This window comes from Peromyscus eremicus, chromosome 1, assembly GCF_949786415.1.
Source record: "Peromyscus eremicus chromosome 1, PerEre_H2_v1, whole genome shotgun sequence".
Classification (NCBI taxonomy): Eukaryota; Metazoa; Chordata; class Mammalia; order Rodentia; family Cricetidae; genus Peromyscus; species Peromyscus eremicus.
The window spans coordinates 180,231,310-180,241,668 of NC_081416.1; the positions used below are offsets into that span (position 1 = coordinate 180,231,310).

At 39.1% G+C, this 10,359-nt stretch overlaps 1 pseudogene; it reads right to left on the bottom strand.

Annotated features, from left to right (window-relative positions):
- Positions 1-5,267: 5,267 nt before the first annotated feature.
- LOC131902617 (vomeronasal type-1 receptor 2-like) lies at positions 5,268-6,184 on the bottom strand (annotated as a pseudogene).
- Positions 6,185-10,359: the final 4,175 nt, after the last annotated feature.

Consider the following 10,359-nt stretch of genomic DNA (forward strand, 5'->3'; position numbering starts at 1 on the left):
TTCCAACATCTTCCTGGTTTTAGTTATTAATGAAGAGGCATCACTGTAAACCTTGAGGAACATGTCTCTTGTGTCAGAAGAATCCAGGGTCTGGTAGTGAACCATGACCTGATTGTTGGTGATTTTAACAATGGTGGTGATCTGTCACCAGACTCAATAAATAAAGCAGAGGGCAAGCATCCAATTAAAACAGTATAATCAGAGCACTGATAGAGAGTGGGAGCCAAGAAAATGAGCAGGAATCAAACCAGATAATTTGATCAATGGCTGGAATTTTTAGAGCAGGTCTAGTGGAGTATTTTGAGGGTGTTGTCATTAGTTTTAATGACATCAAATTTTTTAACATAGAAGCCACATTCTTCCCCAAATACCAAGCAAGTCTCCCCATTTTCAGCAGTTTTATGTCTAGTGTTCTTCTATTATTACCCCGGCAGGACAGTTCATCTGTCTTTGGAGTGACTGGAGGCTCTCAGTTGTAGATGTCATTGTCTGATCAAGTCTGTGTCTGAAGTCTCCAGGCAGAGGATGTGTCTGGGTGATGGCAGTTGTTGTAGCCCCAGAAGATCCAAGGGAGATGATAAGTCCTATTCCTACTAGTACAGGAAGAAATATCTCTCCTTTTTTCGTTAACAGCTGTGTTCCTTCCTCCTCCTCAGATAGATATTCCTGTGGAATAACCACAAGAGGGGTACAAAACCCTGTCAGGGGGTGTCTATTCAGGATGTTTTACTGAAAATACATCATACACACCCTAAGGCTTTGCCAGCAATTCTATGTTCCTTCCAATGGTTACATCTCTTTATTCACGTCTTCTTTTGTTGTAATTACTCCCAAACTCCAATAGTGCTGCCCACAGGTTTATGGATTTGGGGTCATGCCCTATGGCATGGGGACACTGCCAGGTCTTACCTCACAAGAAAAGAGACTCTCCATCCCCACCGTCCAACCACCCACCTCCTTCAACTTGTGTTGGGACATCCCATCTCCCTTGCCTGTCCATGCTGGAATTTTAAGCTGGTCGGTCACTCGAGGGCTTTCTGCTGGTAACAACAATACCTGTGAGTTGACGATTCTGTAAGACACCCCCATAGATAGTGTTGCCTCTATTGCCCCAGTGGTCAAATCTTGCCAGGCTGTTCAAAATTATAGCAAGCAGGGTCAGGCACTTGGTGAGACAATCCATAAAGACTTCTTCAAACTGATGTTCTTCAGACATCTTGGGGTAGTAACTGGAACAGAATGAAGTCACGCATCTGGGACATGATCTCCTTCATACATCGATTTTCTTGGAGCCTCCCAGTGACTCTCACTGATTCAGTGGAAGGTCATAGTTTGTGACCCATTTTTCTATGTTATCACTCCCCTCCAAAGTCCTGCTGCAATCTGTCAGGGTATCCATAGGTTGTCATATGACCGATACATAAATTTCCACTTTAGTGTTTACTTCTAGTTTAGCAAGATCAGAGTCCATGTGAATTACTGTTTGTAGTGCCATCCAATCTACGACTTTTACTGTGAGGTTAAAGACTGTGCACTCCCTAGCCAAGTGGAATTTCTTCAGCTATCACAATTCACATCAGTGGAGATTCATAGGGGAAATTTCTTTAAAAGGTGAAAATAGAACTACTGTGTGGTCTGAAAACTGACAGCCTAAGTTATATTCTCAGATTTACATTGTACAAGAAGACATTGACCACTCAAGTTGTCCTCTGACATTCACAACTATACCATGGCACATGTGCACATGTGTACCTACAATAATCCATGTCATATAAAATTTTAAAACCCTGTGTCTAACGGTCTCAGTGCTGTGACAAGACACCATGACCAAGGATCCCAATTAAAGGAAGTGGCTAACTGGGCTAATGAATTCAGAGTGTTTGAGACCATGATGGTAGAACAGAGGAATGATGGCAGGGAAAGCTGCGAGTTTACATCTTGATACTCAAGAAGTGGGAAGAAAGTGAACTTGGGATGGTGAGAGGCATTTAAAGTTTAAAGAAACTTTATACTTTACCCTTGGACCCGGGTATAAACCTCCACTAAAAAGGACACACATCTTAATCCTTTCCAAACCACAACCACTTGGAAAGCTAGTATTAAAATGGAGGAGATTTATATGGAGGACCTTATTTAAACCACAACAGCATGAAAGTGAGACAGTGAGAGTCCACAAAGATGCTCTGCAGGCAGAGAGAGTGGTTGATGACAAAAGACTCTAGGAAACCATCACCAGAAGATCCAAGATGGTGGTTATCAGGCATGCACTGTCTTCTAGAAGCTCCAGGGAAAAAACTGGGGACCACTGATGAACAGATCTCAGAATATGTGCTAGATTGTGTGTGTGTGTATATGTGTGTGTGTGTGTGTGTATAACATTTCAGTAGCAAAGCATATTAGGAAGGTCCCAAAACAGAATGGGATGTCCACAGCTTGTCTCAGGGATTGGCATAGTTTGGTACACTCTGTGATTCAAGATCATAAAAGGTTGTGCAAATAAAGAAAATCATTTGAGTTTAAAAGAAAAATAGCTTATTCTTTTGTTACCATTTCTTTTTGGGCATTGAAGCTAGACGAGGGATAAAGTTAACCCTTTACTTCTTGAAGATCAAGACTAATTGAAGATATTTTCCTCAGGGATCAATTGGTCTTGCAGGAACCTCTATTTCTTTTAGCCTTTCTTCTACAAGCTGACCCATCTAGGTGAGAATATGTCAAAGACCTTGATAGACCATGGCTTTGCTTGGGATCAAGGAGGGAAAGTCTCCTTTATCTTGCATGTCATCCCTGTAGACTGGACACTGGTTAGAGTCTACCTAGGAGGGTATCCATGGCCTCCCTGCTTAAAGTGTTGGGGGCTTAACAAGGCTACAGAATATTTTATGAGATGCTCCATATTCCTCCAGGAGTTGGTTGACATTGGAAGATCACCCCTCTTAACCCCTATGTCCACAGCAGTATAGGCTTGCCAGTATCCTTATTGATTACCTAGGAGAGCACTTATATCAGTTTGGTATTTGTTAAATTATTGTTATTTTACATTTAGGAATGTTTGCTTGAGTGTATGTCTGTGCAACACATGCATGCCTGGTACCCTGAGTGGCCAAAAGAGGACATTGAATCTCTGGACCTGGAATTACAGATGGCTGTGAGCCATCACATAGGTCCTCTGAACTGAACCTTGGTCTTCTGTAAGAAAAACAACTCTCTTAACTGCTTAGCCATATCTCCAGCCAAGTCTAGTATTGGTCTCTCTTACATAATATTTATATAGAGCTGAGGCAGAAAATAACACTTTTTAATAAACAATGACTAGATGGCCATATTGTTCCTTTAAAGAAGAACTTGAAAAACTTTCCCAGGGTGGATCCTTACTTTCAGAGAACTCCAATGATTTCAGAGTGTTGAATTTTGAGCTTAGAAAGTCAGGATCACAGTTTCCATATCTACATCTCATCTTTCACATTCAATTCACGCCATACTTAGGCTTGGTAAGCATTTCCAATTTTCTAACTGATGCTGGGGAAACAATCTGCCATCTTAATCTTTATACACAAATCCTTCTTTGCTAAAATATTTCCTTTTTAACACCTTTCCATCATTACCTTTTTCTTATGTCCAGTTTCCTTTTCATTAAATATCCTTCCTTCACATGATGAAATACAATAAAATTAGCAAGTTAAATAAAAAAAGAAAGTTTAATCCAAAACAGCATGCATAGTATAATGAAATAAATTAACATAACTAGAATGAATAATATGAAATTGCAAAGCTTTAGATGTTCCCAGCAGACCTGTATAACAACAATGTCAGACAGCAATATTTTCTGCCTTGTATAGTCCAGGAAATATTCTCACATAGGCATAGGAACTCATAGTGGATGCTGCACAGAAGATGTGAGTTAAGTCCAGGATGACAGGCTGGACACAAATCACACGAGAATCAATAAGATTTCTTATGCTTCAAAAAAAGAAGATTTACACACACACACACACACACACACACACACACACACACACACGGAGGGGAAAAGGAGAGAGAGAGAGAGAGAGAGAGAGAGAGAGAGAGAGAGAGAGAGAGACCTATACATAATCCTTATGTAGCCAACAGGTGAATCGAAACCATACAGTGCATATGATCTTCAGGGTTTAGATTTCAGGGTGGATATATGCTCTTCCTTGTCTGTTCATGGTCGCTGCTGCTGAGAGAATCCTATGGCAGTCTATAGTATATTGGAGGTGAGATAGATTTATCACATCATTCTTTATGTTTTTTAATTATTTGCAGTTTATTTTATTTCAGGTTTGACATTCTCACTGTATTTTTCTTTGATTTCTTGCTTTTAAATAATTTTTATTCATTTTTATACCAATCACAGATCCCACTTTTCCCTCCTCCCAGCCCTCCAGCCTTTCCTTACCCACCCACCACCCATTCCCTCTTACAAAAAGGTGAGGCCTTCCATGGGGAGTCAGGAGAGCTAGGTCCATTTAGTAGGGGCAGGCCAAAGCCCCTCCCCCTGCCTCAAGGCTGTATTACATCATTCTTCATAGAATGCACTATCAGGAGGACGAGAGAAAAATCAAGGGAAGGTGAAGTTCTAATAAACTTCATAGTAAACTAGGGTCTTCATTTTGATTTTCAGTGATGAAGTATTAAAACTCATGTGATAAATCCCAGAAACGAAGCTTCCACATCTTTAACTTATATTTATCCCCACAGGAACATTTCCTTAGGGAAAATTAAAGAAGGTTTACCTGGATGTGTGAGAATCAACCTTTCAATGCACAATACTTTCCCTATCTAACATGGCGGCATTTCAGTTAAATACATGGGAAACAAAGACTCAAAGACTAGGAGGACACATATTTATTGTTCAGGTACCTTATATCTGACAAGGATAAGCATAAATCTCTGTTTTCAACTTTAAAATTTACATCTGTCCAATGACAACAATATGCCAATAAATGAGGTTATGAGCTTTGTTTACCTGAGATAACATTTGTATAAACTCTTCACATGACAAGCTAGATATGTGGAACTGCGGCTCTGTATCAGAGGTTGTCCAGTATCTTACTCCATAGGTCTGGGATATACCATTAATTATATTGCATTTCTCCTGGATTAACTTTCCCAGTGCTGGGATGCCTGTAGTGAGTCACAATATCCCTTTTGTAAAGACAGACTTTTCAAACCATTATTTACTATAGAGTGTTTATGACTGTTGGTAAAGCTGTTTTCTGTGTTTGGCCTTTTGACTGTGGTTTTCAGCAGTTGAAGAGCACAGAACAAGGATCCTTAGGATCCCTAAAGATCAACAGGAAGGGAGAAATAGTGGGGAAGCCTGCAGTCAAAGCTTCACCTACGTGCCTCAACAAGAGACCCCAGTCTGTTAAAACAGTGTGAAAGATGATACAAATAAAATTTAGGAGGTACAGGGCAACAAATGTGACCACCACTATCAGGACGGTTTGGGCTGCTCTGGTATCAGCATGGCCTCTGTGGTTCTGAGTGGGAGTGAGGATGTGCTGCGTTCTCTGGTGATGTCTATAGAGGAGAATCACCATGGAGACACTGGTCCAGACCATGATGCTGATGAATGTGGCATCATGGGCCAAATGCAAGAAGACAATGCCTAGAGTGAATCCAGATGTGGAACAGAGAAACATGCTTTGATTGTGAGTGTCATTGCCTGTGCTCTGTGGACCAGTGACTTTGATTGGAATGTAGACATTATTTAAGATACTGAACAACCAACAACTGTAACAAGAATAACTCAGGACATCAGGGGTTCTTCCTCGGAGCATCAGCCTATTCCAGTGACCAGGAACAAGAGTAACAAACTGATGGATGCTCAGGGCACAGGCGGAGCACATGTTCATGCTTGAGCCACCAGGCGAATGAAGACCAAAATTTTGCATCGCAGGTTACTTGGAGGACTCCTGGGAACAAAAACCATGATGTTGCTTGGAAATGCAGTGACGAGGAGAAGGAAGGCATTGGTCACAGCCAAGTTGGTGACAATGACCTGTGTGGGTCTCAGTTGAGAACCAGTAAAGATGGGAGAGAAATTGTGGACAAACAGAAAAATGTTGGCCACAGTCCCAATCCCAACTTCAAAAAGCACAAACATCTGGAGAGCCCATTCCTCAGTGGTTTTTAGAGCTTTACTCTGAGAGGACATGGAGAGGACTTCTGTGCAGACCGGAGTGATGACCAGGAGGAACACTGCTGTCTTGAAAACACTTCTCAATGGTCTGAGCATAATGAATGATTTGAGTCTTTACATCTTCTATGAAGGGAGACACTATTATATCACTGTACAGGAGCTTATCCTGGAAAACACGGCATAGACAACTCAGACTATTATTTTGTACTTCATGTACTTTCCCTCACCTTATGATAGAAGTGTATTGGTGATAGAGCTATATTTTTCTTGGTCAACATGGCACCCACGATAACACAGTAGGGCATATGAATATATGAACAACAAACATAGGAACACATTTTCACATCCTTTAAATGCAGCATCTTCCATCCTAGCACAATGATTTCTTCATCCCAAGGAAATGTCTGTTTCACAGTTAGCACTTATCTGAAAATGACATGTAATGTGACAATTATATATAGGATGACTGCTTTTTAGCTGATGGATAGAGACTGACTGTTCCTCTGGGAAACAATGTATGAAGCAGATTGCAGACTAAACAAGAGCTTTAAAAGACATGTTTCAAGGACATGAGTTTCAAAAGAATCTGTCTGTGCAAATGGTTTAACTGTGATGGTGTATCAACATATTTTGAGTGTGGCTAAAAAAACTTGAGCTGACTCACTAGCATCTTCAACATTTCCAGCTTCTGCTTTCTCATAAAAATAGTTAAGATACAGAAAATTATGAATAAATGAAATGCTTTGGGCCCTAGGGACCAAATGTGTTAGTAATTACAAATTGAAGGTTGGAGAGATGGATCTGCACAAGACTCATGTTCAAATCCAGCACCCATTTGGTGGTTGACATCCATCTGTATTCAGTTTTCCAAGTTGAATGTCCTCTCATGGCTTTTGTGGTACTGTACAAATGTAGTGCCAGACATACAGGCAGTTAAAACACTAGATGCATAAAGTAAAATTACTATATCTTTAAAAGAATAAGAATATAAATTTATAATTTATAAAATCATGTAAGTAAAGTAAGTAGCAAATAAAGAAGCAATCAGCTTTTGTGAAAATTTTATACAGATCATCAAAGTGATAGAATACAAAATATTTCAAAAAAGTAACCAGTTTTCTGATCACAAATATGAACCTCCATTTACACATATATGTCCTTATATACAGAAGCAGCCCTAAAAGTTCTATCACAGAACTCCTTTAGCAGATAAATACCTTTAGTGAAATGACTGGATACAAGATAAATTCAAATAAATCAGAAGCCCTCCTATATAAAAATGATAAACATGCCAAGAAAGAAATCAAGGAAACAACACCCTTCAAAATAGTCACAAATAATAAAATAACTTGGTGTAACTCTAACCAAGCAAGTGAAAGACCTATATGACAAGAACTTCAAGTTTTTGAAGTAAGAAATTGGAGAAGATATCAGAAGATAGAAAGATCTCACATGCTCATGGATTGGTAAGATTAACATTGTTAAAAGGGCCATCGTACCAAAAGCTATCTACAGATTCAATGAAATCTCCATTAAAATTCCTACACAAGTCCTCACAGACCTCAAGCAAACAATACTCGACTACATATGGAAAACCAAAAAAAACGCAGGAACGTTAGAACAATAGTGTACAATAAAAGAACTTAATGAGGAATCATCATACCTGATTTCAAGCTCTACTACAGGAATATAGCAATAAAAATCACATGATATTGGCATAAAAACAAAAAGTTCAATCAATGACCTTAACATAAACCAAGTTACACTGAACCTGATAGAGAAGAAAGTATGGAATAGCCTTGAATGAATTGGCACAGAAGACCATTTCCTGAATACAACACCAATAATGCAGACACCAAGATCTACAATTAATAAATGGAACCTAAAGAAACTGAAAAGCTTCTGTAAGGCAAAGGACACTGTCATTAGAACAAAACAGCATTCTACAGAATAGAAAAACATCTTCACCAACTCCACATCTGACAGTGGGCTCTTTTCCAAAATATAAAGAACTCAATATACACATACGTACAGAAAAATCCCCAGGGCCCAAAGCATTTCATTTATTCATAATTTTCTGTATCTTAACCTTTTTTATGAAGAAGCAGAAGCTGGAGATGCTGGAGATGCTGGTGAGTGAGCTCCAGCTTCCCTTAGCCACACTCAAAATATGCTGATACATTATCACACTTAAGCCATTTGCACAGACAGATTCTTTTGAAACTCATTTACTTGAAACATGTCTTTGAAAGCTCTTGTTTAGTCTGCAACTTACTTCATACACTGTTTTCCAGAGGAACAGTCAGTCTCCATCCATTAGCTAAAAATCAGCCATACTATATAGAGATGTCACATTACATGTCGTTTTCAGATAAGTGCTAAGCTGTGAAATAGACATTTCCTTTGGATGAGGAAATCATTGATATTATTAGGTAAAGAAGAGACAAAAAAGCAAGTATTCTAACCATTAATATTTACTTCAGAAGAGTTGCAGTAGGGAGAAGAGAATGTTAAGCAGACATCTACAGTTACAAGAATCCCACCTGTCCAGCCACAGCAATTTTAGAGATGCTCACAGAGATGAAAGTCAGTTCTTAATCTTTACTAAAGAAACCCAGCTCTCACTTCTCCATTTTAAGATCTTCTTGTCCCTGAGACAGATCCAAGAAAATGCTTACCTCTCCAATAACTCGGTGGAGCACTGTGTAAATGACTGAAGGAATACAGATTTCCAGTGCTCATAAAAGGACTGTTCATCTAGACTAAGATCCCTCAGAGAGTGCATTACTTCGTTATCTGTGATGTCTTGACAGTGTTTGTATAGAGACTTTGGGATACTTCCAATGAAGGAAAAAAAATTAGTCCTCAAGGAAAAACACAATTATTACTTTCTACTTGTTAATTATAATGATGTTTATGACTTTGTTGGATGCTAAGGAATAGCTGTCAGAAGTTAGAAAAAGTTTCCCATGTTTCCTTTGGGAGCATCTAAGTTTTGAATTTGTGTTGTCATCAGGGGTGAAGAGGTGCACTCCAGGGTAGATCAAGGGATTTGTTGAATGTATTTCCAGAGGGGTTCATTGTACAGTACTGTTTCATACTTGCAAAATCATGCTGGCATGAAGTCCTTCAGGAAGATCATCAACATGTCATTAGGAGTCTTGTATTTTCCCATATGTGGCCTAAGAAGTGTTGGGAAAGAGCCATGAACTTGAGGTAAGCCAGAACAGAGATGAGTCACACAGTGGCAGACAGCCCCATTTTGGGGAGTGGAACTTGAAGAAATACTAAAGAATAAAATCCATTGTGTCAATCATGCTTAGAGCAGAGAAAGAAAGAAGGGTAATTCAGAGCATCATAGCTGTGCTCTGTAACAGTTGTCCTAGGGTGTGGGAATATGGGAAGGAAAAGTACAACATTTCATCAAAGGGAAATTTTTTCCAAATATCTTTTTCAGCATGGCTTAAGGTCAGCCCACCTTTCTAGAGGTGTTTCTTCTCTTTTGGTGCATAATACCTTGCCTGGGTTATTGGCCTATATACCATGACTGTTTAGTCTCCAATATAAGGCCATAGGTTTTGTCGTCTTAGATAGAAGTAGGTTTGCAGGAAATCTGGGACACTACAAAAAGACCAGATATAAAAATAATAGGAATAGAGGAAGGGGAAGAAACACAGGTCAAAGGCACAGAAAATATTTTCAATAGAATCATAGAAGAAAATATCCCAAACCTAAAGAAGTACATGCATATCAAGGTACAGGGAGCATACAGAACACCAAATGGACTAAACCAAAAAAGGAAGTACCTTTGGTACATGATCATCAAAACACTAAATGTTCAGAACAAAGAAAGACTGTTAAAAACTGCAAGGTAAAACGATGAAGTTGGGGATTGGGTTTAAAAGAAGACCAAGCAATATATAATGGCAGACTTACCAGATTTACTCCTTTTTCTCAGTGGAGACTCTAAAAGCCAGAAGGGCCTGGACAAATATGCTAAGATAATTGTGAATTTATGTGATGACTGTCTGTCATTCTTTGTTTATTTTTTCTATCCTCAGTTCTTCCTGTATTGTTTCTCTTGGGCTAGGGAGAGATGTGAGACTGTATGTATGCCATTATCACCAGAATTTTAGGTGATCTCTTTATTGGCACCACAGTATAAAAAAGCAATTGGGATTTTATTTCTG